General features: G+C 51.5%; 1 long non-coding RNA gene and 1 other non-coding gene across 2 annotated transcripts; one reads left to right on the forward strand and one right to left on the reverse strand.

Moving 5' to 3' along the window:
- Positions 1-6,875: 6,875 nt before the first annotated feature.
- On the forward strand, positions 6,876-6,959 carry LOC134562256 (small nucleolar RNA SNORD45). Its single transcript, XR_010083126.1, has one exon. It is a non-coding gene; the product is annotated as a small nucleolar RNA SNORD45 (small nucleolar RNA).
- Positions 6,960-8,636: 1,677 nt separating this feature from the next.
- LOC134562123 (uncharacterized) lies at positions 8,637-9,961 on the reverse strand. The gene is made up of 2 exons (XR_010083075.1): positions 9,701-9,961; positions 8,637-9,527 (listed from the first exon to the last, which is right to left on the reverse strand). It is a non-coding gene; the product is annotated as an uncharacterized LOC134562123 (long non-coding RNA).
- Positions 9,962-10,418: the final 457 nt, after the last annotated feature.

A 10,418-nucleotide genomic window follows, 5' to 3' on the forward strand; every position in this document is an offset into this window, starting at 1 on the left:
AGAGGTGGAATTTTGGGCTAATAATAACTGGTCTAATTTGGAAAGTGTGGTTGATAAAGTATGTTCTTTACAACATGAAACAAAATTTAAACTGGGCAAAAATAAAACCATACTGTGCTCAGTTCTGGGAGCCTGCCTTACCGCAGCTGTAGAAACTCGCTTTAAGCGAAGAAGTGAAGAAAATGCAATAATAGACTCCCTTCAAAATTTAGTTGAAATTTTGCAAAATGAAAATCATTTGCTGCGAGATGAAAATAATTTGCTACGGACTGCCTTGGGAGATGAATATTCTTAAAATTTAGAGAATGCTGACTTCCCAAAAAAGGCAGAAGAAAAAGAAACTCCTCACATTTATCAGATTTACCCCCAGAAAGAATTAATGTTAGTAAAAAATTGTGAGGAACACTGCTGCCCTAACACAACACCTCTAGTTAAAACAGAATGCAACTATATTGATGAAAATTCAGACCCACAAATAATCACTAAAGAAATCCCAGACACCACCACTGAATTATCTAAGCTAAAAGGAGAGTACTCGCGGTTCCCTCATGAATCAGAGACAGGACATGTTTCCCGAGTTTCTCTCGGTGGTGGAGATCAAATTAAGTTGACAGAACAAGAAGCTAGTGGGTACTGGGGACGTGGAGTTTTCTTAACAATAAGAGACAAACATAACTCGTGGTCCCTGATTCAATGCTCAGCTCATTGGGCAGAGGGGTATAACCCCTTGGAAAAGGGAAACCATTTAACTTTAATTGGTACTCCCGAACAGCCCATGGAAAACATTCACAAAGCTGCCTGCCTGCAAATGATACATGATGACTCTCCAATGCAATTGCCTGTAAAGCCTGAAATTATGATTCCTTTAATTCAAAAGCCTTTGGAATTACTTAAACCTATAGCAATTGTTTTAAGTTCTGTAGAAAAGCTAGACAGATCCCTCGGAAACCCAAGTGAACCAACCGGATCTACAGATCGTGGTTTCAGTCCTTATCCTACCCCCTCCCAGCCCCCAGCCCCTCAATCTAATTCACCTGCTGGTGATCGTAATGTCTATGTATTAAGTGAAATTGCAGTAGAAGTGACCAACTATGTTAAAACTCCTAGTAGTGAAAAACCAGAGAAAAGTAAACAAATCACTAGCCGCCAACACTTGTTGCTATTAGATATTAAAAAAGGGGTCCCCAAACAAAACCCAAATTTGCCAGGGCAACCCCTCCCTAAAAAGTCACAGCAAATTACACACCTTTCTTCTGAGAATCTGGGCAGTGAGCCCAGAAACAGTCTAACAATCCAACCCCCCCCACCCTCCCCCTCTCAGCACCCAGTCAACCAGCCAAAGCAAAGCCTTCCTTCTCAAGGGAACCGACATTCACCCACCCGTGCCCACCCTGCTTTGGCCCAAGAGTTAGAAAAAATACCCATAGCTAACAATGTAGCTGTTTACCAATGCATCGATGATATTTTTGTGGGTAGGGATGAAATAGAAGTGGAAGATCCTCAACAGAAAATAATCTCCAACTTTGAAAGCTTTGATCTACAAATTTCCCCTGAAAGTAAAATTTCTGGGAATTTGATGGAAAAGAAGCATGATACGCATTTGATAACCTCCTTCAATCAAATTAAAATGCCAGAATCTACGAAGGAACTGCAACAAGTTTCAGAATTACTAGTGCTTTGCAGAAAACACATCCCTGATTTTTCTATAATTGCCAGAACCCTTTACAGCCTGCTGAGAAAAGGAAAAATTTGGGAATGGGGTGATTCTCATCATGAGGCTTTAAAATTGTTAATTTTTGAGGCAACCGCCCACCTAACACTTGGTCCTACTTATCCTACAGATCCTTTCCACATGGAATGGTGTTTTGCTTTTTCAGGATTGTCAGTACAACAACCTGTTGTCCTGAGAGGCCCTTCTCCATATGCAACCCCCCCACCTGACGGGGTGGCCGAAGGAGCCTCATTTGGAGCTGTAAAAAATCTGACAGTGAACTTGGATGGTAACCCAGACAAACCTGCCTCAGTCACTGGAACAGCCCCCCCCTTTTGCCCCAAGCAGTCTCACTTTTCTGCAGAAATTGTCCCAGATTGGGCAAAACGTGAAAAGATCAAATGGGCTTCTCATACCTGTTATGGATGGGAGGCTAACAAATGTTCCAAAATCACTGCTTTTTGCCCGGCAGTTCCAAGCATAAACACACCCTGGATAATTCCTTCATACTAACTTTTCTGCCTTTGAAGGCAGATTCTGTTGTGTTTACTTTTCACAGGAGAACTCCGATGGACATAAAGACCACATAAAACCATGATAAAACTGGTGATATTTTAAACATTATTTGTGTTATAGGAACAAAATTAAGAATTTTAAACAGTATTGATTTAGAAATATTCGTTAATAAATTGGTTGTTACAATTAAGAATTTGACAACACCTTTTACAGTCGTCCTTATTGGCTTTGGGAACGACTCAGTGGCTATTATCAAACATATTATCAAACTGAGAACTGGTAAATGTGAATGATTATAAATTGATAATTGATCGCAAAACTAAATCTTTTAGCTCTTAGCTGCCTCCAGTCTCAGTAGTGGATGCAGTTAGTGGCTGCCTCAATTATAAAAGATGGCAGCTTTTTCTACTGAAATTTGGAAAGTAATTTGGAACAATGCCAATGATTTCAAAAGAGATTTTCAATTCTAGTTGAACTTAGTGAATTTTATTTATGACTCTTTTATAAACATAGCCACAGCTTTTGTATTGACCATATGTAATGCTTTGATACATTTGATATTCCCTATTATTGTGTTAAGATTAAAACATGATGGAGCTATTCTCTATCTTTTCCAGTATAGGGAGTGGGCCCGTCAAGTCGATAAAAAATGGCAAACTGTTAACTTAGAATCCTGCATAGTCCGAGAACAACAAGGCTTTAAACAGTGCTTTTATATGTAGGCAATGGATGTGTATGCTTTAGGACTGCTTGTGATGTTGTAACTGTAGAAAATGTTATACTAGAAACCAAAAATCACTCGAACTTTTGTGCTTGTAACTTTACTAAAATTACAGTTTTTGATTTTTCTTTTTCAGCTCCAGTTACTTCTTACCAGCTTTTACAATCTAATTACACACTGATCCACAAGCTACGGCCTACTCTGATTGGGATGAACCTCACTTTGGTAAAGTAATTGTTGCTCCATCAGGATCTAAGTGAAATTTTAGATAAAACCAAGACCTTGATAACAAATTATGTCATCCCATCATTGTTCTTTTAACTTTATTTTGATTGGCTTTTGTTTTGCAGCAATCTCATTCTTTACTTAGAAACAATAGATATACTTAGAGATGTTGACACAAGACAAACTTTACAAGTAGGCCATAGCCGCGGACTGTGAAATGGATTTTGCCTAAGTAATACATATATTTTAAGAAAATTATGTATTTTGATTTTTGTGATTTGTGTTAATCATTTTTAAATTTGTTCATGCTACTTGAAAATTGTTTTACAATAATTTTTTGCCTTGATTGAAAATTGTTTTAACTAATATTTTACTTAATATTGTTAAGATTTTGTCTTGATTATTTGATTTTATGAATCATTTATCATCATGATTTGTTTAAGAGTTTTATTAATCAACAACAATAATTTGTTTTGAAATTTTAATGTCATTGGATTTGTTTTGTCATAATAATTTGTTTTGAGATATTAACAATCAATATTAATCATTATGATATCTCTTGTTTTTCCTTCTCCCTTCTATATTTCTTTTCCCCCTCTCTTTTTCTCTCGACTCTATTTTCCTGGGTATACTACTGACACTGACAATGAGTCCTGAAGACTTCAGAACAACGCAACGAACTCAACTGATGGAGCTCTCCTGCCGACCAGTCGTGAGTCACGGGGTGGTGTAAGAGTCGGTCCGAAAATCCCTCATTTCTGCCTCACGACTGTCAGAGGCTGAGACCCCCCCTGGACCCTGGGCCACAGCACAGGAGAGATCCAAGCTTCTCCCTGCAGCTGCACCCACTGGACCAAGACGCCCTCCTCAGGGACACGTGCAGGAACAATGGACACTGTCACGGTTCCTGGCCGTGTTTGCAGAGGCCGTGTTTGCTTTGACTGACTGTGCTGTGCCTGCTGCAGAGCCCAGACCTGCTTGCCCCAAACCTGCCTGATCTGAATGTGCAACGGGGCTCCTCACAATGACTCTTGGGTGCTCCCCCCACGCTGGCCAGGTGCCCCCCACTTCTGCCTGCATTGGCCAGGTGCCCCCTGCTTCTGCAATGACTATAAAAGCTTCCCCCTGCGACTCACATTTTGAGGCCTCCCCTTCGGACGACGGCTCCATTGACCTACGTGCCACGGAGACTGCGAAGGTGGTCTGTTGGCAACGACGTCACGAGGACCCCCGTCTGTCAGTTGGTAGCTATACCCTTTCTTTACCCCCCTTTCTCTCCCTCTCTCTCTCCCTCTCTTCTTTCCCCTTCTTTTCTATCGCATAACTGTGTGTATCAATAAAGATACAATTGATTTCACTTGAATTAAGTTATCACTGCCTCTTTTTGCACTCTGAAATCAAAACGAACCATCACGACCATCCTTTGGCTCGTGACAGATGGCAATTGGATCAGCCTCAGGGAACTTAAAAACCCCTGACTTTTCCTCCTGTGGAAGGGCCCAGCTGGCTGTGGCACTTAGGCTCCAGGGCCCCAGTTCCCAAGATCCACAGGAAACACTGTAGGTTTGGAGCCTTCCAACAGCCAGATCTCAAGAAAGACTAAAGTGAATCCTTATTTCTCATGCCTTTGAGCCAGAATTCCTTGTTACGGGTCCGTGGTAATGACGGTGTGTGAGGGAGGCTACGTATGTGCTGGCAGGAAAGGAGAGGGATGGGGCAATGGGAACGGGAATGAACTGATCCTGTGGAAAAGCGTGCAGGAAATGGGCTGGGTTTGGGCATGGCAGTGTGGGCTGAGCTGGGCCTTGCCCTGCAAATGCCCTGCAAGGAGACACAGCCTCATTCCTGTGCACACACCGGGCAGCATCAGCTTCTCCCACCTGGCCTGGCATTCCCAGCTCCTCAGGCTGCCCCTGAGGGCGCTCAGTGCTGGAGGCACCGCCAGGCACGGAGCTGACCCACATCCAGGCATGTTGGCCACCGGCGCTGGGGCTCCAGGGAGAAAACCAGCACAGAGCTGGGGCAATCTTCAACAAACACTGGGAACATCTGACAAACAGTGTTTAGAGCTGTGAATTCCCCGAACTTTCCCAGCCAGTGCTCACTCCTGCCTTCAGCCATCTCCTTGTGCAAGTGGTGTCTGAGCCATGAAAATACAGCCTGGGCTCTGAGCAGTGCTGGGGCAAAGGTGTGTCTTGGCCACATCCCGGAGCTGGGACGCCTTCAAAGGGGACAAACTGGGTTTAGGAGGCTCATGACCATAACAGGATCATTTGAGGAATGGGATGTTCCCCAAACAACCCCCAGAGACCCTTGGGAGATCCCTTCCTCTGATGTAAATGAGTTCTCAGAAGTCATTAAATATGTACATGAAGTTGTGGGAACGTTCAGCAAATCCGTGTGAGTTTGGGAAAAGGGCTGGATTTGTATTAGTGACACAGAGAGGAGCTGGTGTGTGAAATAGCTGGGGCTGTGTGATCCCAGCGCCAAAACAAAGCAAGGCCTGCCTTTAATATCGGAATGAGAGGGTTGGAAAGCTTTTCCCAATGGTTTGGGGACAGCAGGGAGACCAGGGCGAGGTGAGGGAGGCAGATGGAAAAGCCTTGGTGCTGCCCCAAGGGGATCCCCCGTGCCTGGAGAGCTGCAGGGCTGAGAAAAAGCTGAGAAGGAAACATTTCCCGGAGCGCTCGGGTACGGCCCCAGCGGGCACGGCCCCCGCAGGTGCCGATGGCGGGGCTGTGGAAGGAGCCACCCTGCAGGGATGGAGGGCGAGGGAGGAGCGATGGGACGGGCTGGGGAGGAGGGAGGCGGAGGCGGAGGCGGGCGGATCCCGGCGGCAGCTCCTCCTGCGGGAGGATGGCCCTGGGAGCGGAACCGGCGGCGGGAGCGGCCGCGTGGTGCGGGACGGGCCCGGGGACAGGTGGGGATCCCGGGGACGGGAGGGGATCCCGGGGACAGGAGGGGATCCCGGGGACAGGAGGGGATCCCGGGGACAGGACGGGATCCCGGGGAAGGGAGGGGATCCCGGGGAAGGGAGGGGATCCCGGAGACAGCTGGGGATCCCGGGGACAGGACGGGATCCCGGGGAAGGGAGGGGATCCCGGGGAAGGGAGGGGATCCCGGGGAAGGGAGGGGATCCCGGGGAAGGGAGGGGATCCCGGGGCTATGTGGGGATCCCGGGGACAGGAGGGGATCCCGGGGCCAGGTGGGGATCCCCGGGACAGGACGGGATCCCGGGAGGGTCGCGGGGCGTCTCGTTGCCGGCAGGGGCCCCGGGCGGGGAGCGGCGGGAGCCGCGGGCACGGAACCCCCGGGCACGGAACCCCCGGGCAGAGCCCCCGAGGGTGGCGGTGCCGGGGCTGTGGCAGGGGCCGCTCCAAGGGCGCGGTGCCGCAGGCGCCGCCCCGAGCGCGGCCAGGCCGGAACGGCGCGGCCCAGGGCGGAGCGGCCGGGCCGGGCCGGGCGGCCCAGGGAGGCCGCTCAGGCCGATGGCGGTGCCGCCGAGCCGGGGCCGCGGGAAGGGCCGTGCCGGGGCGGCCCCGGGGGGGTTTTGTCCCGCTGGCTCCAGCGCCGTGCCAAGGGCTGCGCCCCGGGGCCCAGCTGCAGCCGGAGGGAGCGAACCGCGCTGGGAACAGCGGCTCGGGGCTGGGAGCGCCGCGCCGGACGGGGACGGGCACGAGGAGGAGGAGGAGGCGCTTGCCGGGCCCGGGATGAGCGCTGGCATGTATTATCTGAGCCCAGCTGATGTCTCTCACCGCTTTAGCTCTAGAATTCCTCTGAGGCCCGGCAAGCCGCCGATCCCTGCGGCAGTGGAGCTTTTCCCAAGGGTGGGATCGAGTCCCCATGGCCGAGTTTGAGGCGGCTGGAGGAGAGGGGTCCCCGGTTGGGCTGTGCCCCATTGCCAGGCGGGGCAGGTGCAGCTGTGGCTGAGGCGTGGGGTTTGTGGCCATGAGGGGCTCTCAGGTGGCCCCAGTTGCCTGCTGTGGGAGTTGGTGGCCAGGTGCATGTGGGAATGTTGGCTCGGGGCTGTCCCTGAGCCCCGTGTGCTGCAGAGCTGGGCAGGTTCCCCGTGTGCAGCGGGGCTGCTGCAGCTGCAGGTGGCAGTGAGTGTGCAGGAGGGAACTGCACCTCTGCTCAGCCTGGCCCTGAGCCTGCAATGTTTTGTGCTTCTCGCAGGTCTGCGCTTCAACCCAGGACATTCCAGCAGCCCAGAGCTGGGATCCAGACACAGCGCCTGATCCTGCCTGGGGCTGCCCTTGGATCCAGCTGCTGCCAGGCTCCTCTCAGGCATTTGGAAAGCCGGGGCATCCCTCCTGCACCCCATGACCCAACAGAAGTGGCTTCCCCATAAACCTTGTCTGCAGCTTCCTGGGGAGCTGGGAATGCACAGCACAGGGTGTCACCCACTGCTGGGGAGCTGGGAATGCACAGCACGGGGTGTCACCCACTGCTGGGGAGCTGGGAATGCACAGCACAGGGTGTCACCCACTGCTGGGGAGCTGCCAGATGAGTCCCCAGGGCAGAACTGGGCATTGCTCTTGCTCCAGGGACAAGCTGTGCCATGGCTCAAATCCCTCTGATCCTGGCAGCTCTTGGATCCACCCTGCACCCCTGGGAAGCTTTCCCTTGCAGTCAGCCCCCCCTAATTTTGGGGATTTGTTCTTCCTGTGTGTTTCACCTGCACCTTGGGGTGCTTTGTTATCCACCTGCACCCTCAGGGGCTCTGGGGTGCCCTGGCTTGTGCTGGGGACAGCAGGAAAGCAGAGGGGGCTTGGGGAAGGAGCCCCCAGTGAGAAATGGGGAGCAGAAGCTTGTGTGGCTGTGCCAGAAAGCTGGGAGGGCTCTTAGCAAAGGGCTGATGGTGCAGGAGAGCAGTAGGAGCCTTCCAGGGGGGAAACAGCTTGGCCATTCCATGGGGAAGCTGGGCCCTGGCACCAGAGCATCAGGTGCAGGGGCTGAGGGAAGCAGGTGGAGCTGCTCTTTCCTGGATCCTGCTCCGTGGGATCTGCCAATGGCCATGCCATGGGATCAGCGCTGTGCAAGAGCCACTGGGAAGGGGGATCAGGGCCAGCGCTGCTCCTTTGGGCTCCCCTTGTCCCCCTCTTGGGCCAGGATTGGGATTTGGAAGGGATGAGGAGCCCCAGCTGTGCTGCCTGCCTGCTGCAGCTGGGAATTGCAGTGCAGCTGCTCCAGTGCCCTTGGGCACCCTTGGCATCTCCTCCTCCTGCTGCCCCAGGAGCCGCGTGGCTCCTTCTCCTGCAGCCCCAGCTCCTGCCACGCCTCCTCCCTGGCCCTTGCCAGCTGCTCCTCTTTGCCTTTCAGCCCGTGGCCCTGCAATTTCAGCTCTGCCTTTCCTAGTGTCATGGGTTGACATTAGACAAAATGCCAATGCACCCATGAGGGTATATTTTACCTAATGAACTGCTGTGAGATGTGGTCAAGAACAGAGCAGAGCAGGCCTAATGCTTGAAACAGACAGACAATTTATTACACCACATAACAATGGACAATAGACAAGGAAAGAAAAACCCAGCCACCCAAAAGCAGAAGAGAAAACCTCCCAAAAACACTGCTTCTCCTCCCCCCCAATTTCCATTCCATACATGCTCACTCAGTTGTCTCCAGCACATTACCTTCATCTACTTGCTTAATCCCTCAACAACCCTGGGTTCCTAATCCAAATCATCATCCTTTAAAATTCAGACAATCCACATTCCATCCAGGACGAGAGGAGTCTCTCTCGCACCACAGACCCTCCCCCACAGGAAACACAGGTCCACCATCCCGTGTTCCCACGTCACCCATGGCACTGCCTCGAAGAGTCTGCCAGGGTGACACCCTCCTTTCCATGTCCGGCACTCTCACTGCCGTCCATGGACCTGAACTGCAACAGGGCTCTTTTTAAGGATGTTTTGGCCAAGTACCAAAAACCAGCCATCTTCTCATTTTGGGACTCAGGTCCCCCCCATTTACCCCTGGGGCCGGGGGCTCCAAGAAGCAGGCCAGAACGTCTCTGGGTTTGAGCCAAAAACATCCACCCAAACACAGTCTTATTTATAGTCAGGAGGGTCCAGGGTCCGTCTATGGCTATCATTATGCAAGAAAAGTCCGGCCAATAGGCCACTCCTCTTCATTCCGGCAATCAAAGGGGCTTCTTTCCATCTCACATTACCCTCTCGGTCCCAGGCTGTCCTCTCTCTTCTAAAACCACCAACTATGAGAATACAGCGTCCAGGGATAACTCTCTTCTGCCTTAGAAAGAGTTAAAAGCTTTATCTCCCACCACCAAGGTCAGGCACAGGCGATCGCAGGCACTGCAGCTCTCACAAGCAGCTCCAACTCGGCACCTTCTCTCTGTGGGGGGAGGAGAGAGACGGGACCGGGGGGGAGGGGGAAGGGGGGGGAACGGGATGGGACAGGGAGGGGGACGGAAGGCACCTCCAAAGTTCTCCCTCCACCCCTCCATTCTAGATGGAAGCTGGACCAGCTCCACTCCAGCTCCCTCTGTTCCCCACCCCGAGGCCCACCTTGCTCAGCCAGGCCCACCTTGCTCCCCTCCCCCACCCGGCCTAGCCAGGCCCGGGCAGGGGAGAGGAGAAGACGCTCCCTCTCCGAAAGCAGAGCAGGGAAAGAGAGAGTCCTGCTGGGAAATCCGGCTTTTAACCCCTCGTGTCCTCAGAGGCGTGTCCAACCTCTTAGTGGCCAACAAAGGTGCCAATACTCAGACCTAAGGACTGATTGGTTTGACCACTACTTCCAAAAAAATTCACTTCCCTTCAAACCACGACACCCTGGACCTCTCAATATTGTAACCGACTCCGCATACGTAGCGGGGGTGGTATCTAGAGCAGATCAGGCAATTTTACAAGAGGTGTCTAACACAGCTCTGTATGAGCAGCTCTCGAAATTAGTTAAACTTGTCTCCCACCGAGAGCAACCATTTTATGTGATGTATACTAGGTCGCATACCGATTTGCCTGGGTTTATTGCTGAGGGTAACAGGAGGGCTGACGCTCTTGCTGCCCCTGTAGCGATAGCCCCGTTGCCTGACGTTTTTGAACAGGCCAAGCTCAGTCATCAGTTGTTCCACCAGAACGCGCCTAGCTTGGTTAGACGTTTTAACCTCACATGTCAACAAGCTAAGGCAATTGTCGGCTCGTGTCCTTCCTGTCAGTCCCACGCTGTGCCTACCCTGCATGCCGGAGTCAACCCTCGCGGGTTGGAGAGCTGCGAACTCTGGCAGAT

Source organism: Prinia subflava, chromosome 26 (genome assembly GCF_021018805.1).
Source record: "Prinia subflava isolate CZ2003 ecotype Zambia chromosome 26, Cam_Psub_1.2, whole genome shotgun sequence".
In the NCBI taxonomy this organism is placed as follows: Eukaryota; Metazoa; Chordata; class Aves; order Passeriformes; family Cisticolidae; genus Prinia; species Prinia subflava.